The sequence below is a fragment of the Grammomys surdaster genome, unplaced genomic scaffold (assembly GCF_004785775.1).
Source record: "Grammomys surdaster isolate TR1022 unplaced genomic scaffold, NIH_TR_1.0 61, whole genome shotgun sequence".
NCBI classification, from domain to species: domain Eukaryota; kingdom Metazoa; phylum Chordata; class Mammalia; order Rodentia; family Muridae; genus Grammomys; species Grammomys surdaster.
In genome coordinates this window covers 2,552,205-2,579,341 of record NW_021604563.1, presented here as the reverse complement: position 1 = coordinate 2,579,341, position 27,137 = coordinate 2,552,205, and the positions used below count along the sequence as shown (strand labels likewise).

At 35.5% G+C, this 27,137-nt stretch overlaps 1 pseudogene; it reads left to right on the top strand.

The window, feature by feature from the left end:
• Positions 1–11,409: 11,409 nt before the first annotated feature.
• Positions 11,410–14,274, top strand: LOC114639531 (annotated as a pseudogene).
• Positions 14,275–27,137: the final 12,863 nt, after the last annotated feature.

The following is a 27,137-nucleotide window of genomic DNA, read 5'->3' as shown; positions in this document are numbered from 1 at the left end:
CACAGGGGTAATAGAATGGCACAAGTAGATGCTGAGCTCAGTGGGTTTGTGTCTCACTTGAGGAAGCTCAAGTGTAGGGAAATGTAATCTTATAAAATGGGCAGCATAACATTGCTTTAAAGTTTGCACATTGTGAAAGGGCTGCCTATATTTTATTATTCTAGAAAGATACAATATCACTCTCTTCCAAGATTGTTCTATAATCATGCTGGATAGCATACAGCAAAATAATTGTCTGCTCATGGAAACATTAGAGATTCATTTTATATTACATAATTTTTCAGTACTATAATAAACTTTCTGAAGATAAATGTGATGAATAAAGAAAAGACATATATTTGCCTAACAGTTTTAGAAACAAATTCCATCAGCTGGCACTCTCAGTCTATCCACTGTTGAGGTTCTCAGGACCATGGGCTCATAGGGAAAAGGATATCATGACAATAAATACAACAAGAGAGTGGGTCTGGATCAGATTTACTCCTTTATAGTAACTTTGCATAAAATCTAAGATTCATATAAAATACTAATATTACATTCTATGATGGTTTGTATATGCTTGACCCAGGGAGTGGAACTATTAGAAGGTGTGGTCTTGTTGGAGGTGGTGTAGCCTTGTTGGAATAGGTATGTCTCTGTGGACATGGGCTTTAAGGCCTTATCTTAGCTGCTTGGAAGCCAGTCTTCTCCTATCTGCCTTTAGAACAAAAGGTAATTCTCTGAGTTCCTCCAGCTCCATGTCTACCTGGATGCTGCCATGATCCCACCTTGATGGTAGTGGACTGAACCTCTAAGCCTTTAACCAGGCCCACCTAAATGTCCTTTATAAGAGTTCCCTTGATCATGGTGTGTCTTCACAGCAATGGAAACCTTAAGACACTTCCTTCTGTGGATATCAATCTCAAGGAACTGAAAACGTTGTACTAAATCCTGTCACTAAAGATACCACCAAATCAAAGGTGTCTACATTTAACTTATAGCTCAATGAGCTTTGAGGAAAAATCATATGGAAATTTGTCTCCCAGGAAGTATATATGTGGTTATTGTATACAAACCATATTACAACTGATCCTGAATGGTAGGCTCACACTGTGGTATAACTCATGTGATAAAATACAATAGTATGTATATGAATGATGTTTGAGTGTGTGCATGCATATTCCACATTGTAGAAGTCACATGAGAATTTTGAATGTTTGTTTTCCCTTTTCACATTGTTTTGAGATAAGTTGCTTTTGTTTATGATACTTCCTAATGTACGCAGGGCTAGCTGTCCCATGAACTTCTAGAGGATTATTTTGACTCAGCCTCCTATCTTACTATACGAGTCTTGAGATTACAGATGTACCTGTTACATTGGGCATTTTATATGGATTTTGGTGATTCAAATGGAAGTTATCAGGCTTGTGAGGCAAGTCATTTTTCATAGTGATCCATTTCTCTAACCCTAAATAGAATACTGGGCTAAAAATTCCAAAATGTTTCTTTTTTTAATATCTTGAACAACAAGGTTATTTTCAAGCATTTTTGTTGTAATAGTTGCAGAATACAATAGAGTAACAAACCTATATAATATAAACCTTAAATACAGATTTATAAATAATCTCAAAATTTATAATAAACATCATGAATACATCAATTAAATAATAAAAGTTTATAGTAGATGACTAGTTGTTTAGTATAGATCTCTTTCTATTTAAAATGAGATACATTTTTCTGAGGCAGAATTTGAAAACTTGTTGCCTTTCTAGAAAGGCAGAGTTAAAATTGAGGAAATTGAGAAAATAATATAATCATCTTTCAACATTAAGGGCAGTTTTTAATTTCCTTCTTCAAAGTAGAAAAAAGTACATGTCCTTCTGATTAGAAAAACATGTTTTGTGCATGTTTGTTTAAGGTATCAATACATTAACATATGTATTTTACACATTTGCATGATTTTAGTCTCTGTTTTATGGAGAAAGCAAGAAGTTTTGTAAAGTAGTCATATTTATAAAATGACTTCAAATATTCTTTATTTATTGATCAAATATTATATGCCAAGCTTTCTGAATGTGAGTTACATAGAAGTTAACACAATACAGTCTGTTATAAGAAGTTCAGATAGCGGGAAACAAAAAAACCACCAAACAAATATACTTTCTATGGTATTCTAAGAAATAAAAACTACAGTAAGAAAATTCTTTTTTTTTTTTTCGTTTACACACCTTTATTGTAGTGGGGACACTCAGAGGAGCTGTTCTTAGGAGTCACATTATTTTCTTTTTTTTTATTACTTTAGCTCTTTCTTTCTTTCTTTTTTTTTTTTGAACATGAAATGCTTTTTTTATAGCATGTTTTACAAGGGGAGGGGGTAAGAGGGTCCAGGTGGTGGAAAAGTACAAAATCTTCTTGGTCTGTGCCTTGAAACATGTCATGGTCTATATGGTATGCATGTATTATTTTTGAAAGTATAGTGGCAAAGGCACACACACAGACACACACACACACAGACACACACACACACAGACACACACACACACACACACACACACAAGGAACAATGGAAACTTAAATTTTTACTGTTGGCAGTTGTGAAAAACCACCAACCTTTTAAGTGCCTAACTGTCTTACAAAGCATAGATAATGTTAGCTTGAAACATCTCTTTTGAGATTGAGAATGTATTTTTTAATCTCTTTTTTTTTAGTTAGAAAATAATGATTCAGTAAACACTAAATACAAAATTTAGAAATGATAATTTGAAATGTATAACAATTTATTTGGCTTTTCAACTATGTCTGAATATTTGTTGGTTTATAGTAGAATAATTCATATTCAATATCCTATATGATATAATAAATATTCATTTATGTGCAACCCAGACTTCTCAAATCTTAACATTTTATTTACTTCTAATATGAGTTAAAACAAAGCACTACTTATATAGTTGAATAATATGCTTTCCAACTCTTTTTAACATATTCTGCAAATGTGATCAGTGTCCTCTAGTTGGTATGGGCAAATAGTTTTTTATATATTTTCAGTTTCTTTTGGCCTCTCTTTTGTCTTATTCTTGCAAATTCTAGGGATAGTAAGAATCCATACAAATTGTATGCAAGTGTAGTCTGGAAGTGCAAAACACCAAATGTTTCATTAGGCAAAACTTTCAACATCAGCATGAGAGTTAGGAAAATAATCTCAGTTCTCTGTCTTACCAAAACAGAGTCCACAGATAAAAGTCCATACCAATGGGCTTGTCAGATAAAGCAATCAGGGACATGCCATTTTCCCTTAGCTCTCCAAATTTTCTTTCTTTGTTTTCCTTGTTCTTCATTATTGTTCTCAAGGACAAATACACAATACAGAGTTCCTCTGTTTTCTACTGAACCCACAGTAAGAAAGTTGTCTATTCTTGCATCATAGCTTTTAGGTTTATGTGATTAGCTTGCCCTGTTTGATTTGCATTGAGCAAAACATATAAGAACTCCTCTTTTATGATAAGGGATGAAACGCATTTTAAAATTTCTTCTACATATTTACTGTGAATAATCTGCTTTATTTCTAAATGGATTGCCAGCTTTCCCAGTAATATTTACTGAATGATTATCCCATCCTTACCCATCTTTTTATTATGAAAACTTCCAAATATACAGAGAAGTTGTATTTGCTACAGAGTGAAATTTTTGCTCCTCCTCAAATTCATACTTTTAACATGTTATAACCTGAGTCATCATACTTGGAAATTATACATACCTTAAAGAGGAGATTAGTAAAATGACAATAGACTTCAACATTAAAGTTTTAAGAAAATGTCAATATGGTTTTCCATAAGAGATTGACAATTTACATTTTTGCATCCACAAAAATATAATACATACATACATACAAACATACATTCATAAAATGATATGTACTTTTGTAATAGTAAAAAATAATAACATACATAAAACATAGTTATACATAAAATATTTTTTATTCTGTTATTCTGTTATCGAAAGCCAGTAAAACTGATTTTATATTTTAGTTCTTGAGTAATACCATAAATAATATTAGAATTCAAATATTTTGCTATGAAAATTTCCTTTTTCCTTATACTTTTAATAATAATTGGTCATTAAATTATTTGCTAGAATATTTTTTTTTTCGTTTTTAGGATCTCACATAGTACCTTTCACAATGGCTGTACCTGTATTAATTTATTTTCTTACCAACACTCTGTAAGATTTTTTTCTCCATATTCACCATAATTGGTTATTTTTGCAGTTTTGTTAATATTAGCTATTTTAAATATGGGGAGATGATAACTTCTTATGGTTTTAATTTGTATTTCCCTGGTGGTCAATGATTTTTTATTACTTTCTCTTTTTACAATTTATATTTTCTTCCTTTGAGAAATGCCCTTTAGACAATTTTCCCATTTTAAAACCCTAATTATACATTTTAGTTACACATTTTGTCCCTTATGTACATTAGATATTCAGATTTTGTTGACTAAACTGTTGGCAAATATTTTCCCTAACTGTACAGGTTACTTCTTCACTCTGCTAATTACTCCCTATACTAAGAGCCTTTTGTGATTCTTTCTGCATTTTAGTATTTTCACTTTTAATTCTATGACAAGTACCCATAGTATTTTAACAGATGTTTAATTCAAGCAGAAAACCAATGGTTCTATTTTCCTGTGTGCTTTAGTATACACTCAGTGCTACTCATGTAAGTATCTCTGTGTATTTTGTGATTCAATCTCTGTTTTCTGTGCTAGATTCACGTAGTTTTGTCTGTATTTTATTGAAGTTCATTTAGTTTCCCTTAAACACTGATTTTCACTTGTGAGATAAATCATATGTCTGTATTTCTTTATGGTCTGTCACTAGCACTATTTTTTCAATTTTGTGGCATTCACTTTTCATGATTGCTGATGATTCTTTTAGTCATACATTGATGTCTGCACATGGAACTGCGGTATTCATTTCATTCTATGGAATTGAGGTTTATATGGGGATGTGCTTTAAAAATAAACCTGCTGAGACATTAATTAGCAGATAGTCTATTATGGCTTTTAAGCCAAAATCCAATACAACCATTACAGAGCTAAGAAGCATCTTAAGCACAAGATGAATCCATCACTGGGGTAGATTCCATTAGTCATTGTGCTAGTTAATTTACTCATCACAGAATATTTGACAAATACAATTTTAAGAAGGTAGATTTTTGTAGCTCATACTTTAATGGTGATGAAGACATGGCTGCTGAGACTGTCTATTGTCTGTTGTATCAGAAGTAAAAGGTGTGTAGACATTGTTGTAAAGGAAACTTTTATTCACCAGATCTCATGGCTGTCTCAGGGGTTCACTGCTGAATAAGCTCACCCTTTCTAATTCTTTCTGAATTCTGGCTGGCTGGTTCAAACCAGTTGTTCAGGCTCAAAACTACTCTCCAAGCTTACTGATTCAAACTGTCTTCTCTTGGCTTTTCACTGAATTGATATGCTTGGAAAATGGCTGCTGATTTCCACAAACTGAACTGCACTGGCTGTATTGACAGCATAAGCTCAAGGGAACTGGATGGAACTTCAAGAATTCAAATGTACTCAACTGCTTTCAACTAAACTGCACTGAACTGAACTCAACTGAACTCTACTCATTTCCTCATTCATTTCCTGAATTCAACTGTTCTGTACTCGCTTAACTGCCCTCTACTCCTGTCTCATTCTACACTACTTTTAAATAACCCCACATTCTTGTCTTTTCTCATGAGAATTGGATGTATCATATTTCTGACTCATGCTGTCAAATCTTTCACTATTATTTGTATCTGTCATTTTCAAGTATGACTGCTTTCTTCTATAAACTAACTTTACCTTCATTGTTTGGAATTAAAGTTATATTCTAAGGGCATATCTGTATTCCATCCAGAGAGATTAAAGGTGCATCATTCCAGCTTGATCACATAGACCTAGAATGTCTTTGGATGTGAGCCCTTGTTAGAGCAGCCATGTTATTGGATTAAAATTCTTTTACAGAGAGTTCAATAGTAGACAGAAGTCAGGGCTTAAGACAGGAGTCAAAATCAGGATACATTTATTATCTGTCCTGGATAACCTATGGAAATCTATTAGGTCTCATGTCTTGAGAGTTCCACACACAACCACCATATACTAACAACTGGGGATCAAGTAATCTGTGATACTTATCTCTGACTACAGACTTACTAAGCTTTAGATTCACCATGGGCAATAAAACTTCAGGTCATATTTATGACAGATTATCTAAATTGGGTTAATTTAGGTGAGGAGGTGGGCTTACCTTAATTCTGGATGACATCATTGTGTTGTTTAGGATCCTGAACTGAATCAAAAGAAGCCAGATGAGCACCAGGATTCATAGTGTTCTGTTTCCTGACCATGAGTACAATGTGACCAGCTACTTCACATTCCTTCTTCCATTGCATTCCGGCCAAGATAGACTGAAGTGGAAACTTCTAGTTTTTTGGAAAGTAATATTAAATGATGCTTTGCTGGGACACATTGGTGAAAAGATGTCTTGCTAAAACAAACACATGAAAGACCATTTCCCTGAAGCAGACAAACATGAAATGATGTTTGGATACAGTAGATGTGTGAAAGGACTCTTGCAGATGGAATATAAATATGACCCCACAGACAGTGGGAGACAAGCACTGAGCTTAAGTTTGGTTTGCTCTACCTCACTATTCTTTGCTAAGGATACACATATATTGGTTCACCATACATAGCTTGTAGAGCTCAACTTGTAATATACTTCCATTGAGAGAAACTCACCCAAGAGCTGCTCTCAAGGTTCCTTCCGCAGCTTGCCCCTGCTGCTAACTCAGGCTGGTTGGCAAGTCTGTAAGTTTCTTTAGGATTAAACTATATTTGCCAGTTTGTACATGGTGTGTGCTTGCTAAAAGGACTGGGCTCTAGTTGCTGGTTTGTGCCTGGTGTTTTCTTGCCTAGAGAACTTGTCTGAAGGTGCTAAGTCATATTTGATGTCTGCTACAAGACTGAAATATTCTCCAAGAAGACCAAACTATTCTCCAAAGCGCTATTGCTTAACAGGTCCATGTTCCCCCACCCCAATAACTTTTCCACTACCTCTACTGAGTGGTAGGCAAGAGGAGAGGTTGAACCCCTATTAAAACTAGGTTGCAAAAAATGTATGCATGGCCACATCCTTAAATTGTAAGCCAAGACAAACTCTTACTCTCAAGTTGTTTTTGTCAAACATTCTGTTGCAGCAATGAGAAAGAAAAAAAGACTATATGGTCAAATACACAAACCTGTGGCTGTTTCACATTCATTATGTAACAGTCACTAAAGTTTTATGGTATGTTTTAATATTATTATTCTGTAAAAGGGTTCCTTAATTTTCTGAATGTTTCTCTTTATGTAACTTGAAAGTATTTTGTGCGTAGATAGTTTATTCAGTTTATGAGGGAAGGTGAATGACAGAGGTTCAGATTTCACCATATTACCCACATAAACTATCAGTGACTTCAGTCCTGCTTTCTTCCTAAAAATGCTAGAAACATTTTAAAATATGCCACTGAAAATTTGAAGGATGAAGCTGGATAGATGCTTCAGTAGTTAAGAATGTGCTATTCCTGCAAAGGACCTGAGTGTGTTTCACAGTATACTTTCCAAAAGCCTACAAGCCTAGCTCCAGAAAGTAGAGATCTGTTTCACTCTTCTATACTCTGCAAGTATCTAGATACATGTGCATAATCCCCAATATACAAGCAAATTATAATATTAATATATATTGATTTAAAAACTTATGGTTTTTATTTTTGTATGAGATTCTAGCATAGATATTAAAGTTAAAGAGAAATTATTGGGAAACAATGATATAGTTAGTGGTATATCATGATGAAATGTGTCATTATGGTTCTCCTTAGAAGCAATTCCCAAAGACAGGATTCCTATGTATTCTTTTTAGTACATATTTTCTGAAAGAAAGTTTCTGTTTCCTAGATTTCAAGAACAAGAGGAAAATATTTTCTTTCTTAGCAAAATTTGGTTTAGTTCTTTGAGAATCTCATACAGTATATTTTGAACATGATCATTTATATCACAACTCCTCCCATAACTATTCTTTCTATTCTCCAATTTCTTTCCAATTATCTAGACCATTTTGTTGTTTTTGTTTTTTGTTTTTGTTGTTGTTGTTGTTGTTTTTCTCTATGTATTACAGTCTGAGTTGACAAACTAGTCTTGTGAGTCATACATCCCATGGTTGGCCATACCATTAAAAACACCTAAGTCTATCTTTCAGGCATTAATCAAATTATAATAGTTCTTTATATTTGGGAGGGTACTTTGTGACCACTCCATGCTGAAATTTTATCTGGATTGAATTTATACATGTCTTATGCATGTATTCACAATTGCTGTGACAACATATGTGGAATTCCTCTGATGGTAAAAGACAGTTTCCTTGAATTCATCACCTATCTCTGGTTCTTAAAATCATTGTTTCCTTTCTTATTCAAAGATCATTGTTGAATCTCACTTAGATTGGAGAATAAAATAGTCATAAGAGGCAGATGGAGGGAGGGAACTGGAAGGAAGGGGGAACTGGGAAGGGCAGTTCAGGATCGGTTGTGGGGAAAGACAGGTGTGATGGTGAGATGGCCATGAAAATGAATGGAAATCATTAACTGACAGGGGTGAAGAGGTAGTGTGGGAATTTTCAGGACAAGACGAAGACCTGGGATAAGGAAATCAATGAGGCTGACCTTAGTTGTGGCTCACAAATTTGAGGATATGGAATATGAAGAAGCCACCTTCTATAGCCAGACAGGAATCCCAGTGGAGTGATGGAGCCAACAATCCACATACAAAAATTTCAACCCCAAATTTATCTTGTCTACAAGAAATGGAGGCATGGGGATGGAACAGAGATTAAGGGAATGGCCAACCAATAGCTGACACAATTTGAGACCCATCCTATGGACAAGCACCAATCCCTAACAATACTAATGATACTCTGTTATGCTTAGAAACAGAAACATATTATCCTCTGTGAGGCTCCACCCAGCAGCTGACTCAAACAAATGCAGACACCCACAGCCAAACGTTGGATAGAACTTGGGGACTCCCATGGAAGAACAGGAAGAAGGATTGTGGACCCCAAAGGGGATAGGAACTCCACAGAAAGACCAACAGAATCAAGTAATTTGAACTCTTGGGACTCTCTGAGACTAAATCACCAACCTAAGAACATACACTGGCTTGCCTAAGTCCTCCATGCACATACATAGCAGATGTTCAGCCTGGTCTTTATGTAGGTCCCTAACAGCTGGAGTTGGGGTTATCCCAAAAGCTGTTGCCTGTCTCTGGGATATGTTCTTCGAGTTGAGCTACCTTGTCTGGACTCAGTGGGAATGGAAGTACCCAGCTTCATAGAGATTTGAAGTGCCAGGATTGGCGGGGGTGGGGGGGTATCCCATCAGCTCAGAGGGGAAGGGGAAGGGTGATGGAAAATGCTTGTGTGAGGGGGTAACTAGAAGGGGTCAGAGAATGGGATGTAAAGTGAATAAGTAAATTAAATTTTAAAAATAAAAATTTAAATTTTTAATAAAAAATGTCAAGTATGATTTCTATCTACTGGAGTGAGCCTTAGATCCAATCAGAAAGTCACTGGTTACTTGTGACATTTATTCAACTATTATGCCAGCCTTATGAGACCAGCTCTTGTTGTAGCTGGTCCTTAGTTGTGTAAAACTGAGAATTACTTTTCTTTTCTTCTGGCTCCATGGAAGTTAGTAGAGATAAAGACTCCAGGTCACTATATCAGCCTGGTTCTCCAGAGAGCATCCATGTATGCGATGATTTCTCTGTTCCTTCTTCTATATGACCAGTTTATTTCATCCATTGCAAATCTTAAGTTTATAATCAATTCTATAATAGTTTTTGTGTTATTTATTTAAATTATGCCCAAATTGTTAGAAAAAAACCCATTTCTCTCACACAGTAAAAATGATAACTTTTCTGTGAAGAAATTTAAAATACAATAAATAAGCAGAATACACTTTATGTTCACAAATGAGAAGAAATAAATATCACTAAAGTGTTCATCCTAATTTAAACCAACTAAAGATTCAGGATGGTCTGTACTGATTAGTATTAAGTTGTCAAATTTACAGAAATTAGAATCCTCTATGTATTGGGCTTATTGGCATCTCTATAAAGAATTATTTTGATTGCATTAATTGAAGTAGGAAATTGTAATAAGTGCCTACAGTTATTAAAATTTATGCTGTAGATTAAATAAAGAATATTTATTTCTCAATTTTAAAAGTAATCATCTATTTCTTTGAGAAGGTTGTGATTATCTTTATATATTTGATTTAATCAAAGTACACATTTATTCTATCCACATTTAGTCTATGATATTTTTAGCATTGGATCTTTCTTATATTCTAATTGTTTTAATTTGGATGTTTTGCTATTTTTTTATTGAAAACAGGTTTTTTTTTCAAATAACATATTTACTTCTTCTGCATAGCTCCTTGACCCCTGGGATCAGGAGTTTGATGAAGACATCCTGTATTATGTTCCAAAATCTTTCATTCTTTTCATGTTGTCTAGTTATGGGTCTCTTTTTTGGTTTTCATATAATGTAATAAGAAGCTTCTCTGATAATGGCTGAATGAGGCACTAACTTATTGGTATAGAAAAATGTCGATAATTTTTAGTAGAATTGTAGGCTTGTTTATCTGCACTTCCAGTGTCTTGACAAGTTGGCCTTATATTATGAAATGATATACAAAAGCATTAATTGTCATAGAAAACAATATGTCAGTTTCTAAAGTTATAATTAGGAAAAAAAGAAAAGTCAAATATATACTGTCAAGAAATGATCATGTTCCCTTCATGCCTTTGCTTCCACATTTTTCCCACTTGAAATATTTCAGTTTATTACTGTTAGTCTATAACAGCAGTGCATGATCATATCATATAGCTTACCTATAATTCCAATAATTATAGCACACACACTAATTTTATGTCTCAATAATTATTATATTAATTACTAAATGATAGACTAATAAGTATGCTTTTTATTATTTGTTCAAACTGATGCTTATATTTTATATTAATAACGTTTTTCCAATTTTGAATCAAATTATGGCTAAAGTGCAAATGTTTAAAAAAAATACTGTAAGTAGGAAAATAGTGCAAATGGGGGAAAATTTTATAGATTAAAAAATTAGGGTCATACAAAAGCAGAAAAAGGGGGGTGAGGTTCGGACCGGTTGTGCCATTGCGAGACTGCAGCTGTAGTCGCTTCGGCGGGTCAAGAATTATACCCTGACTGTAAATTGGAGAAGCCAATGGTGCTGCTGGTGTTTTTCGGAGGCAGCTCAAGTTGAATCATTAATTCTGCTAAGATGTAAACTCTTCCAAGATGTCAAAAACAAACAAATCCAAGTCTGGGTCTCGCTCTTCTCGCTCAAGATCTGCATCCAGATCTCGGTCTCGTTCATTTTCAAAGTCTTGGTCCTTAAGCCAATCTGTCTCTCATTCAAGAAAGCGCAGGCTGAGTTCTAGGTCTCGTTCCAGATCATATTCTCCAGCTCATAACAGAGAAATGAATTACCCCAGAGTGTATCAGAATCGAGATTTCTGAGGTCACAACAGAGGCTACAGAAGGCCCTATTACTTCTGTGGGCGAAACCGAAGCTTTTATCCATGGGGCCAGTATAACCGAGGTGGCTATGGAAACTACCATTCCAATTGGCAGAACTACCGGCAAGCATACAGCCCTCGTCGGGGCCGTTCTCGATCCTGGTCCCCAAAGAGAAGGTCCCCTTCACCACAGTCCAGGAGACACTCTAGGAACTCTGATAAGTCATCCTCTGACAGGTCAAGGCGCTCCTCATCTTCCAGGTCGTCCTCCAACCACAGCAGAGTTGAGTGATCTAAGCAAAAGTCTACAAAAGAGAAAAAGTCCTCTTCCAAGGATAGCCGGCCATCTCAGGCAGCTGGTGATAACCAGGAAGATGAGGCTAAGGAGCAGGCATTCTCTGGAGGCACCTCTCAGGATATAGAAGGGTCTGAGAGCTCAAAGCCATGGCCAGATGCCACCACCTATGGCACTGGTTCTGCATCACGGGCCTCAGTTTCTGATCTGAGTCCCCGGGAGAGAAGCCCAGCTCTCAAAAGTCCCCTCCAGTCTGTGGTGGTTAGGCGAAGGTCACCACGCCCTAGCCCTGTGCCAAAACCTAGTCCTCCACTTTCTAATGCATCCCAGATGGACTCAGGTGATGCTGGATATCAGTCTGGAGCACACCAAGGTCAGTTCGACCATGGCTCTGGGTCTTTGAGTCCATCCAAAAAGAGTCCTGTGGGTAAGAGTCCACCAGCCACTGGCTCTGCATATGGTTCATCTCAGAAAGAAGAGAGCGCTGCTTCGGGGGGAGCAGCATACTCAAAAAGGTATTTGGAAGAGCAGAAGACAGAGAATGGAAAGGATAAGGAGCAGAAGCAAACAAATGCTGATAAAGAGAAGCTGAAGGAGAAAGGGGGCTTCTCTGATGCTGATGTCAAAATGAAATCTGATCCATTTGCTCCCAAGTTGGACACTGAGAAGCCCTTCTGAGGCAGCCAGTCACCCAAAAGGTATAAGCTCCGGGATGATTTTGAGAAAAAGATGGCTGACTTCCACAAGGAAGAGATGGATGAGCAAGATAGGACAAGAGTAAGGGAAGGAAGGAACCCGAGTTTGATGATGAACCCAAATTTATGTCTAAAGTCATAGCCAGGAGGAAGAGAAGTCAGGCAAGTGGGAGAGCCTGCATGCAGGGAAGGAAAAGCAGAGGAAAGCAGAGGAGCTGGAGGAGGAGCCTTTCACAGAGAGATCCCGAAAGGAGGAGCGTGGAGGGTCCAAGAGGAGTGACAGTGGGCACAGTGGCTTTGTGTCAGAAAAGAATTTCCAGGTAACTGCATACAAGGCAGTCCAGGAGAAAAGTTCATTACCTCCCCCAAGGAAGACCTCTGAGAGCCGTGACAAGCTGGAAAACAAAGGAGACTTTTCCTCAGGGAAGTCTTCCTTTTCCATTACTCGGGAGGCCCAGGTCAATGTCCGGATGGACTCCTTCGATGAGGACCTTGCACGACCCAGTGGCTTATTGGCTCAGGAACGAAAGCTTTGTTGGGATCTAGTCCATAGCAACAAAAAGGAACAGGAATTCTGATCAATTTTCCAGCACATACTGTCAGCTCAGTCTCAGCGTAGCCCCTCAGAACTGTTTGCCCAGCACATAGTGACCATTGTTCATCACGTTAGAGAGCATCACTTTGGATCCTCTGGAATAACATTGCATGAACGCTTTACTGAATATCTAAAAAGAGGAAATGAACAAGAAGCAGCTAAAAATAAGAAAAGCCCAGACATACACAGGAGGATAGACATTTCCCCCAGTACATTCAGAAAGCATGGTTTGACTCATGAGGAATTGAAAAGTCCACGAGAACCTGGCTACGAGGCTGAAGGGAAATACAAAGATGATCCTGTTGATCTTTGTCTTGATATTGAACGTCGTAAAAAAACATAAGGAGAGAGATCTTAAGCGAGGTAAATCGAGAGAGTCAGTGGATTCCAGAGACTCTAGCCACTCAAGAGAAAGATCAACTGAAAAGACAGAGAAAACCCACAAAGAATCAAAGAAGCAGAAGAAGCACAGAAGAGCAAGAGACCGATCTAGGTCCTCCTCCTCCTCTTCCCAGTCATCTCACTCCTACAAAGCAGAGGAGTACCCTGAGGAAGCAGAGGAGAGGAAGGAGAGCACCACAGGTTTTGACAAATCCAGATTGGGGACCAAAGACTTCGTGGGTCCAAATGAAAGAGGCGGCAGAGCTTGGGGAACCTTTCAGTTTCGAGCAAGAGGGAGAGGTTGGGGCAGAGGAAACTATTCTGGTAACAACAACAACAACAGCAACAATGATTTTCAAAAGAGAAGCCGAAAGAAGAGTGGGATCCAGAATATACACCCAAGAGTAAGAAGTATTACCTGCATGATGACCGGGAAGGCGAGGGCAGCTACAAATGGATGAGCCGAGGCAGTGGCTGAGGAGCCTTTCCCCGGGGCCGGGGCCGGTTCATGTTCCGGAAATCCAGTACCAGCCCCAAGTGGGCCCATGACAAGTTCAGTGGGGAGGAGGGAGAGATTGAAGATGATGAGAGTGGGACAGAGAACAGAGAAGAGAAGGACAGTCTACAGCCCTCAGCTGAGTAGGAGCCACTCTTGATGGAGCCCTTGCCCCCGGGAGAAAGGCGCTGGGAGAGGCTGGTGGAGCTAAACAAGGAGCTTCATGAAGATCCTGAAAACCCCACCCCACAACCCACTAGCCACACAGAATCCCACGACATCAGAGTGTGTCCCCGGTGCCGTATCACTGGAAAGGACAGGATGGTGCCATCCAGCCTAGATCAGGCTCATGAGTCCAGCAGACCATATACACTGGGCTCCTGCTGTTGGTGTGTGGGGTGGGGCGGGGTAGGGAGAAGAATGCTGATGCTTGGACTTGGTTTTGTCATCCCACCCCCACTACACCCCCAATTAGAAACCAAGTTTTCTTCATTTCATTTCATTTGGAACTAAATGGGAATTTGGTTTTCAGTCTCTAACTGTCCTGAGTTTTAATTAAAAAATCCTTATATTTAAAAAAAAAAACAAAAGCAGAAAAAAGTGAAAATATATGATATATAATTATATAACATATATTTGTATCTTATACAAATATATTTATATTTTACAATTATATATATTATATATATATAATTATACCAATTGTAAATTATATATTACATATATGTATATTAACATGCTACAATTTAAATGTAAATTATGCATAATTTAGTACATACAATTTTTAATTATATATAATATATATGGTTAAAATTTGTAGAAGAAAGTAAAATACAAATGTAACAGGCAGAGCAAACATATTATAAATGGATCATACATGTCAATATGTAATGAATATATAATGTGTAAGGAATATAACTGAGTCCTTCACAATTCAAATTAAAATTAAATTAAAATTCAAAAAGATTGAAATAGTTCTTCTATCCTATATGGCCACAATACAATGGCACCTGCAGCAGACAGAAAACAAAAGTATTGTAAATTTACAAACACTTCACTTTAAACAACTCATTATTGAATGATGAATGGGTCAAAAAAGAAATCAATAAAGAAAAGACTGTCCTGATACTAAATGAAAATGAAAATACAAGAAAGCAAGAATTCTGAGAAACACTGAAAGCAGTGTTATGAGGGAAATGTATAGCTTTAACTAACTACATTAACAAATCAGAAGGAACAGAAATAAATGACTTGATGATGCAACTGAAAATTTTAGAAATTAAAAACAAACTAAAATCCAAACTCAACCAAAGGCAAGAAATAATTAAAATCAGTAGAAATCAATGAAGAGCTAAATAAGTCAATATGAATACTAAACTAAATCTAACAGCTAATGCTTTGAGAAGATAAATAAGATCAACCAACCTTGGTGCAACTACTTAAAAGAAAAGGAGTAAAGACACATGTTAACTAAGTCAGAAGTGAATATGGTAACATTAAAACAGACAGTAAATAAATTATAATATCATAAGAAGATACTTTTAAAACCTGTACTCATTAATTTGGAAAACATAAAACAAATTGATGAATTTCTAGATTCACTTAAACTGTCATAATTAACCCAAGAATACGTCAACAATCTATATAGACTCATATCAAATTAGGTGATTGAAACAGTAATAAAAACTTTCTCACTTAAAAAAGGCTAGGTTGAGATGGATTCACAGCAGAATTCTATAACTCAATAAATGTAATAAACCACACATATGGGACTAAAGACAAAAATCTCATAATAATTCTAACAGATATAGGAAAAATCTTTGACAAAAAGTCAACATGCCTTTATGATAAAAGTCATAGACAATTTAGAGTTAGAGAAAACCTAATTCAACATAATAAAAGAAACACTCAGACAACATCATGCAAAATGGAGAAAAGATTCAAAAATACACTTACAGGTGGAACGTATTACCAATCAAAATCCTCATCTCATCTGTCACAAAAAAGAATAGGAAAAAGATAAAGCTATCCTAAAATTCAAATAGAACACAAAAGGACCTGGAAAGTCAAAACAATCCTGAACAAAAACGGTGCTGGAAGGATTACCATTCCTGTTCTTAAGACATATTCCAGATTAGTAGTAATAAAACCAATATGGTACTGATAGAAAAAAACAGGCTCATGGACCAACAGAACAAAATTGAAGTCCCAATCATAATTTCTTAGTTTTAATTTATAAATATTAGACAAAGATCCCAAAACTGCAAGGTGAAAAGAAGAAAACAAATGTAATAAATGGTGCTCAGAAAAAACTGTATGCCTACATGTAGAAGAATGAAACTATCCCCACATCTATCACCTTGAATATAAAGCAACTACAAATGGAATAAAGGCTTAAACATGAAATATAAAACATTGAAATGACTAGAAGAATACATAGGTGGGAATAAGATTCCATTTGCCCAAGTATTAAGGTTAACAGCTGATTCAGGATTTAATAAAAGTAAAAAGCTTCTGAACAGCTAAGAAAAAAATTAATTAGGTGAAGGTGAGGCCCATATAATGAGAGAGACTCTTTGTCAGCTATAACCTGACAGATTATTAATAAGGCCCTGGGCACAAATTTAACAGAGGACTGCCTAGTCTGACCTCAGAAGGAGAGGATGTGCCTAATCCTGTAGAGAATTAATGCCCTAGGCAAGGGGGATGCCCAGGGAGACATCCTCTCAGAGGGTAAGTGGAAGGTGAAGGGAGAAAGTACTATGCGGGGGTGGGGAGGGGGGACCAGGAAGAGGGTGAAATTTGGAAAGTAAATATATAAAGTAATTAATTAAGAAATAATTAACCGGAAAATGTAAATATCATTTTGCAAAGAAAAAGTAAAAACAAAGACTCAAAAAAAAAATGATTTGGGCACCTGACAGTTCTCCAAAGGAAAACATGAGTAAGAAAAAAGTATACATCATCCAAATTTCTTCAAATCTTCAGATGTGAGAAAGCATCCTGGAGAAACTGCAGAATCCAGAACAATAAAAATGGAGCTTTGCCAGTGTAGGAGGATAGGGAACAATAGAGAAGACAAATGTCAGAGTATTAGTAAGCTTATCAGAGAAATGCGAAAAGGGGGAATCTTTAGGGAAAGAGAAGGGCTGACAATGACCATTCTAAGAGCCGAGATCACTTAAGAAAAACCTCAATACCAGGCACAAGAAGCCCTCTTTTGAGATGTTGGTCTGGGTTGTCCTAGAGACTCTCAAAACAGAGATTCTATTACTATTACCCTTCAAAGTAAAATAAATTCTTATTTCTGAAGCTACCATGAAGAAACCAGAAGGCACCATGGACACTTCCAAAGGGGGACATCTATCAATCCACTTAACTTTGACATCTATAAACCACATTTACTACCAGTATGGCATGCAGTTGTGCTGAAGTGTTCACAAATACCTTGGAAATAATCAACAGATCTCTAATTAGACATACTCAATAAGTGGGAAGCATACCTGGTTCTAGAAACATAGCTAACTACACCAGTCTCATGAAGTATTGAGTATTGAAGGGGACCTTTCAACCACTACTTATTAAATCACCATAATCCCTAACAACAATCAAAATATTTGTCTTTATATCCACAGATAAGTGAACTTTTCAGTCCTTGTCAAGGAAATAGTGGCACCCAATCCCAATGGATACATCTATGAAATTCTTATAGATCTAAAGTTTAGGGAATATTGTAGAAGAATAGAAGAATGAATGTAAATTACAGAGGATTATGGAGTTTCCCGTGTGACTGTTTCTCCTAGGAATATCAGTATCTATACCTATAATCCTCCGACAGCTTGACCAGCTTAATCCTGAGTTGACCAAGATCAACATAACATTCTAAAACATTCTATAAATATTCTATAGTGTCCAGAGGAAAGAATGAGGCCTCTGTCTTACATAAAGATCTACTGGCAATTCAAATGGTGAGAGAAGAAATAGTCTTACCCAGGGAAGAGCACACCATTTATTAATCCAATACCAAATGGTGACCTGTGAAAACAAATACACATTTAACATTATATGAGCTGAGCAGGATGTACACACATGGAATTAAAAAGAGGCCATGAATTTGAGAAAGCAAGGTGGGGTGTATGGGAATAAAAGACAAGATTAAGAAAAATAAAGCTAATTGAGTTCTAATAAAGAACTGAGTGACAGAATGGGAAACCAAGAATAGCTAACCAATGATAGAAAATGTACTTAAATTGTCAAATTCAAATATAGGCAATCAAGTTACTTAAATGAATTTGTCACCCAGCCTGATGAACTGAGTTCAATCCCAGAACTCCTGTGATGGAAGAGAAAACTGACTCTCCCAAATTGTTCTCTGATCTCAACACCCTACTATGGCACATTTGCTTCTCTTTTCCTTCTTTGTCTTTATTCTTACATATTCATAAATAAGAAAGTGCTATAATCACAAAGAATTATGGAGAGCCAGACAAGCAGCTGGAACACCTACAACAATCTTCCAGGTTAAATGAGTATATTGTTTATAGAAAATATTATGATTACAACCATCACAAGTTGGTGAATTTTATAGATACTAATCATATTTTTTTGAAAAATTCAAGTTCATGTAAATGTTTTCTGTATTATTCAAACTTCAAAATATAGAGAATAAGTACATTCTTTGGCACAGAGGTATCATACTCAACCCAACAGTGAAATATAAGTTATTATTTGCAAGTATTTAATACCTACTTTCTGAAGTCTCCTCAAGCTGTTAACATATTTGCTATTAAAGTAAAGATCATGGTATTTTTATTAGATATACATGGACCCTCTTTGGGACTTTATTCCAGAATCCTAATTGTGTTGTTAATATAGACTTGTCACAAGCTAAGAGAATCATCAGGAAAATAGAAGCCCACCTAGAATCCATAGGCCCCTTGTTCTTTTGATACAACATAATTCCTTTCAGTCTCAGATCTTACCATTCTGCTTGCTGCCTCAGAATCACTTACCTACAGAGTAAATTTCCCAATTACTTTGCAAAAATATATCATTTTCTTTACCCCACAGAAAAGAAGCCAAGCCAATCCTCAATCATCTTTTGTGTTCATGCAGGCTTCTTTTTTCCCTTGAAAGAAACCTTTGTTGAGAATACAAGACTGAGAAAGTATCTTCAGTGTTGGTGATAAGCACAAGAAGGAAAGGTTTTGAGCTTCTAGTTGAAAACATAAACCAATATAAAGTCAAATAAAAGCAGGGTCCTATCTGTTCCAGAAAACTACCGGATGACACCAACATAATCTTTACTCTTCTGTTCTCCTTATTTAGCTTAAGGGAAATATAATGAAACTTGGGTTATATATTTAAAGCATTCATTTATTCATTTCTCTATCCATAGCTATTTTCACAGTAAGAACATGTTCACTCCATAATTAAGCTGGGCTTCATCTCCTTCTTACATTTTTCTTTTATACAATAGAATGTCTGTGATCAGTCATACTTATATAGGTTTTCAGAACAAACACAGTTCTTGTGGCTCACCTAGGATACAAAGTCTCATCCCTACTTAATTAGGTCATGCTTTAGAAATAAATGCAGATGCTACAAGAGAATTCAGAATGCTTTTACTATTTTGTTAAGCTATTTTTTGCAGGTGATATCCACATGTTATTATATTTAAAAATGAACTCTGAAAATATTGTATTGCTTTTCTTCCACTCGTCTGGTTACTGGGTTTTGGAGGATTTTGAAGGTTCACATAGTTGAATAGGCTTCTTCTCTGGCTTATATTTCTGAAGTAATTAATTGCTTCTCATTGGAGTTTCACAAAACCCAGGTGATAGGTTTGCCCTGTCCTTTCTATCTACTCAATGTGATAGTAAAGGCTGAAAAAAAACTTCAAAATGATAAGGAAAGATGATGCAACTGCAGATCTTTGTGACATTTTGTTGTTTGTTTTTAGTTTGGTTAAGTTTTGCTTTCATTTTAGATTTTCTGTTATTAAAGGAATGCTCCCTAAATGCTCTAGCATTTAAATATCTAGTCCCCAAGAAGTATATCACATGGGATAGGCTTTAATAGTTTAAAGATGCCATTTCAGTTTCCCATCTGCTTCTTGTTTGTGGTTTAAGCTGTGAGTTCCAAGCTTGCTGCTCCAGTCCCCATTTATGATTCCTCTTAGGCTTCCCCAATAAGATGAGGAATGATTTGGACTCATATCCATCTGGAAATGTAATCCCAAAATAAACACTTCCATAAATTTTCTTCATTATAGTATTTTAGGAAGCAATAGAGAAGTAGATAAAATACCATGCAACTGTCCTTTAATCAGAAATCTGGTTATTAACTAATGTAGCTCAGCTCATATATTTTCTTGTAAAGGCCAGAAAATTTAATTATAGCTAACATAATACCCCCATTCACTAAAAATGTTTTGTTTTCCATGCCCCTCATTATTAACTTCCAGTATAGAACTTTCATTTGGAAATGTAGATGTCAGATTAGAATGGGATTTTGTAGGTGTACACAGAGTAAATTTGTACCTCACCTCTTCTTTGAGACTGATGACGGTCCACTGTGTTTTAAACCATTTCGTAAGCCTCTAAACTTTACATACTGCTGTGGCTCGCATAAGCGACCACTTTTCTTTGTTCCCACAAACTAAGATCACATTCTCTAATCTAAAATTGAACCAACTGATGTAAGGAATGATATTTTTGTTTATCTAAAGAAAATGTAATGCCTATACAAACATAATCTAGGTGATTTTTTTATGAGATGCTATGATAGCCCTCATTTCAAAGTTCTGCTCTTGAAAATTTAAGAATGTGAGATCTTATTTTCAATGATACTTTTCTGTTAATTTACACAAAGCATATCAATAAAAATGCATGACACTTCATCTCACATCCTGAATCCAATCTTTGCCAAACACAGAGAATATTTTAGATCTGACTTACCTCTTTTGAATTTATAAAGAATATTCTCAGATAGAATGCAAAGTAGTTACTAGCAAAGTATTATTTTAGTGACTGGATGTCACAAATAGTAGTACTCTTTAATCTGAGGGATATTGCAGAAAATCTGAATACTGTTCTCCACAAAAATAAATGAGGTGTTGGTACTTGTATAAGCAGAATGAAAAAAAAACGTTTGTTTCTCTAAACAGAATTATTGAAAGTATACCTCAGTACTACATAAAAAGACTAAGTATAATCCTTAATACATAAAAAAAATGGAACTAGCTTAGGTTATAAATAATATTGATAGAATGTACTTGTGTCCTCGAGAAAAGACAGAAAACAAGATAATGAGCTGAATGTAAAAGAGATTGAGATGTAAGGAGAGAGAAAAGAGAGAAACAAATATGAGCAAAAGCTGTTTCTGGGGTACCTAACATAGATGGAAAGCTTATTTCCCATTATACTTTTAGGTGCTAGAATTGTCTGATGCATTTTTTTTCCACTGAACACTAGCACAACATATGGGCTAAATTTCTACTAGGGAACTCACCTCATTGACTAGCCCTGTGCTACAACATTTATCCATTTTGCATTTCAAAGAGATATTCAAAAGTTGAACAGCAGTGTACAGAACTTGGAAAACTTACCTAAAAGGTATAAACGTGTTTCACCTAAGGCATTTGCTGACCCATCAATAACTCTCGAAAAGAGAAGAAGTTAACTTTTCACACCTGGCAAGTCTCTAGTGGAATGAACATTTCCTGATAATGGCTGTAGTATTGCATTGGTTATCTGAATAGCTGATGGAGATAAAAGAGCTAGGAGAACAAAATCTTTCAAAACAATCCCTTCTCTAGTTCTTTCTGTTAAAATAAAGTGACTCACAGCATGATGACAGTGATTCCCTTTTTAAAAAGAAATCAATAAGTAGTCCTGCAGCCAACACACAATCCTTCTCTGTACCAAGGTCAGGTGGAACTATTCTTAAGCATAACCAAGAGAACAGGTGTCATGCAAAGGTGGAGCACTGCCCACTGAGAAAGCAAGCTCTCAGCCTCACGACAGGGCAATAGATCATATTGTTCATCTGCTAAAAGGAGGATGAAACTGATCCAAACTTGAAATGACAATGCTACAAACTTTTTTAAAGTAGAAAAATAAACTTTCATTGTTAACAAAGTAAAGTACAATAAGATCAGGGAATAAGTCCATGCTCAAAGCTTAAAGCTACAAATCAGCTGTATTTTCTATGATCACCACAATCTCAAGAGCAATGGTTTTTGAACTATAATATATGTTAGAGTGATCAAGGGTTATCTCATCATCATGTTGTTCATACTGGAATAATCTACAAAAGTTGATGAGGAGATGGTGAAGATAGTACATCTGTGATTTTTTTTTCCTCTGAAATTTATTTACTAGGTAATTTTAAAGTAGTGCCTCTGAATATCATACTATGAAAACACTACAATATAGGTAATTTAGACAAAATAAACTTGACCTTGCCTGTTTTATTTTTGTTTGTTCATTTTTATAATTTTTTGGAGGGGGCTTATAATAAAATTACATCAATCCCTACTTCCCTCAGCTCCCTACAACCCCTCCAGGTAATCTCCTTTTCTATCTTTCAAATTCAAAGCCTCTTTAATTGTTGTAAATCTCTCTGTGTGTAAGCACACACACAAAGTTGGAGTTCATAGAACAAGGATTAGTTGGGAACAGTAAGAAGATCAGTGGGAGTGTCAATAGTGGAAAAGGGGGTAGTAGGGATTGACTCTAAAATATGGACATACCTAAAGATGACAAAATAAAACCTGTTTTATGTATAATTAATATAAGCAAGTAAAAAATTTGAAGAATATATCATGTCAGTTTTACAAATAAAGAAGGAATAGGGGAGTTATTTGACTCAACAAAATTATTGATTTTCCATCTGTTTGACAGTGCAAGTAATAGTAGTTTAAAATTTAGAAAATATGCACTTGCATATATTCATATTTATATATGAAAGTTAGCCTTAATGTATAGCAGAATTATCACAAAGTATTGAGGTAGTTATTGTGTCTCTGTCATCACATAATGTTTATTTAATTTATAATCCATTTTTGTGTGGACCTATCATGATTTGCTTGCATCTTAGTAACAGAAAAATAGAAAGCCATGAGTTATGCTAGTAAAAGAGAACAAAAGCATGTTATGCATTTCCAAGAAAGAACACTATATAGATAAAGCTAACTCTAAATTCCACAGGACAGAATTTCTGCAATGGCTCTCAGATACTTGTATTTTCTTGCCAGCATTAAATCATGAAATGAAAAAAAATTAAAAAGAGAAATTTTCTACATTCACTGTTCAATCCATGATATTCAGAGAATGACCCAGTTTTGCTATATGATGTAGATAAATGTATCTGGGCTGAGAATGCGGGAATAGATTATAAATCTGGCCCATAATGCATAAATACGCTATAGCTATAATCATTCCAAGGAAGTGCAATGTTTAAGAGTTACATACTATCAGTGAGTCCACCAAAGCCAATTTCCTGCTTGTGTTGGAATGGATTTCAATGTCTTCCATTGAATACCAGATGAAATAACTATATTCTATTCAGGGAACATACTGTATAAAAATACATATTATTTTTAAAAAGACAAGGAATACATTGAGTATAGCAAGAATTACATTCTACTAGGTACATTGAAACTCATATTAAGTGAGAGGACAGCAGAGTTACATGTTATCACTCCAGGGCAATATGCAAAAAAGGTAAGCAACATTAATTATTCATTCAATTTACTATTCTGTAAACCTAGCTTCATAATAAGAAACTATATAACTGCATTCCAGTAATTTAAATATATAAAAGACAAAATTAGGATATAGATGGGCAGTTGGAATTTGAGGAATTCTTTTAACAAAGAACTCTTATCTGGTTGAAATTCCGCAAGATATGTAGTGGAGGTGAGGTGCCATGTGATGAGGATCAGATAGAAAAAGTACATGTATAACAGTGATCCAGGAATGTTTCACCAAATGCTCTCTTATAGGGTTCTGCAAAGCACTGTCAATCTGAAAAATAACAAAACAACAACAACCAACAAAAATTAACCCAATCATTTAGACATGGAGACAAATAAAATGGATAGTGTGATGTAATTAACATAGCAAAATTTAATAAATTGAAATAATGCTATGAATGAACAAAATGTAAAAAAAAAAAAAAAATAAAGCCTAACATTTGGTCCTACAAATCAACTGAGATATTGCTTCCACCATGGGGTGAAGAACTTTGGGAATCTATTGCTCTAAAAACCCATTCAAACACTGAAAGTTGTCAACAGTTTCAAAACATGACAAATTAGCCAAAGCTTTCCCACTATCTGAAGAACATTTATAAAACAAATCTACTAGCATCCATGTGAAAAAGAAGTAAGGAATTTTAACTTGTCCTGTTCATGTTTACGTATTCTATATCCATTGTGCATGTCAAAAACCACATTCTTTCAGTGACTATGTGAAAAGAACAGATTTGAAGTTATGTAAAGTGTCTTCCCCAGAGCACTGTCACATTTTGACCTGTCTGGAAACCTCCTGTAAAAGCCTCATACAGAGTACTCTTGTTATTTGATTTGGCTCAGGGCTTTCTCCCCAGGAAAATCCCTCTCCCAAAGGTGAGTTTTTGAGAACAAGAGCTGTAATTGTTTAATGTTTCAGCTGCCTAAAAGCTATTATTTTAGTTGCTGCAAACATCCACCTACCTAAATATTCAAACAGAAAATCTGGTAACAAAATGTTCATGGGGCTTTCAAAAGTTCTGACATACACCAGGGGATCCAAAAAGGTGTGAAAACAGAGAAGTGAATAGGCACAGGAAACATCTGACAATGCTCTAGCAGTCTGTCTCTGGGTATTCTTGAAGCCCAGAGTAAGAAGCAATGAGAGATTAAAGCAAATTTTGTAAATTACTTACTGGAATTTGAAGACACAGTACAACTTAAACACTTTCAAGCAAGTACATGAGGCTGAATTAAAGTGTTTGACACACTCCTGAGCCACTACTGCTTCTCTAATTACCTAACTGGTCAATAGAGGTACCAATACCTGTCTGATTAGAATTAATGTCCACTTTATAGATGGGGGAACTCTTGCATGGTAATGTAAATAAGTCAACTACCCATGGCTGCAGGGGGCATAGATCCTAGAGAAGAATCTCCTTCTATCATTTGCTAAATTAATGTAACTTAATATTATTTTCCTACTACTTATCCTTATGGTCATAGAGAAGTATATTTATTTTTGTGTGAATTTTATTGGATATTTGTTTATTTACATTTCAGATGCCACCCCCTTTCCCATTTCCCCTCCCTAGAAACTCCCTATTCTATCCCCCTCCTCCTTTTGCTTTTATGCCATTTTAATTACATGCAAGTATTAAGGTCAGTTCTAGGTTGAGGAACTACCAATACAATAGATGCAAATAGTCAAAAGTCAAGCAAGGCAATAATCACAACTATGTGAACACTCCTGTGATCACTGTTTCTAAGGGCTTATCAGGATGACCAAAGTATCTGAGCCAGCTTCCCTGTCCTATAGCTCTTATTCTTCATCAAAGGAACATGTTTTTATTTGTAGCAGAAGGAAACTATTATGGAGAACCACAGTTGATAAAATTATGGAAAATAAATCCTGGTGGAGTATCCATCCCCAAATATGATAACAATAATCTTCCTGAGGCTATGGAAACATCTTAGAAGAGGATATATACAAATTAGAAGAGAATGGTAAGCATTGCTACAAACTAGTATTTTCAAGATATAACAGGAAATCTGTACTCATGAACTCTCAATAGTGTGCCTTCTTGCTCAAGACCTCATAAAACTGCATTACTTAAGATTCCAGCATAGATAGGGGAAGGGCTCAATTGGCCTGATATCTAGTTGAAAGATGCAGGAAATATACTTTTACTTTGTGGAAGCCTTAGTTTTTTGGTCAGGAAGAAGCTCCCTTATAGGTTGTCCAAGGCAAAGTACTAGTAAAGTACTATGACCTACAAACAATTATACACATGAAGCACTTAAAAAACAAGGTTGTCCTCTGGCTTCCACATGAATGCTCAACGTATGTACCTGTACACAAACACACACACACACACACACACACACAAACACACAAACACACACACACACACACACACTGTATATATGTTATACATGTACATGAAAACAAAGGGGTAATGGAAGAATTGGAAGTGTTGGAAAAGATTGATTTATGATAATATGTTAATCAGTTCTCAGTTCTGTCTCCAAACTTTGAATCAAGAAAGATTTTTAAATCCCATCATTTATCTCTCAATAGAACAGTCAGAATATAGCTCACATCAAAGATATTTAGCCTTTCAATGTATTGCCTGTAGGATCATGTTTTATATTAGCTTACCTGAAAGACTAATGAAATTGACACAGTTAGGATATCTACTATAGTTAACATATAAAAAGAAAAGGTTGGCTCCATTCACATTAAAATTCTAATACAACTCTTTACAAACCTTGATAGAGCAATTCTCAGCTTCATATGAAAAACCCAGGATAGCCAAAACAATCTTATACAATAAAAGAACTTCTGGAGGTATCATTATCCATGATTAAAGCTATAGTATAGAGCAACATTTTTAAAAAAGCTGCATGACATTGGCACAAAAATGGTCAGGTTGGTCAATGGAATAGAATCAAAGACACAGAAATAAACTCACACACTTATGAATACTTGATATTTGACAAAGAAGCCAAAACAGTAGAAAAATGAAAACATCTTCAACAATGGTGCTGTTCTAACCAGATGCCTTTATGTAGAAGTACACAAATAGATCTATATTTATCACCCTGCACAAAACTCAAGTCCAAGTGAGTCAAACTTCAGCTTAAAACCATACACATTAAATATAATAAAAGAGAAATGGAGAACTATCTTGAACTGGCACAGGAGACAAACTCATGAATAGAACACCAGTAGCTCAGGCACTATGATCAACAATTGATAAGTGAGACCTCATGAAATTAAAAAGCTTTTGCAAGGCAAAGGACACT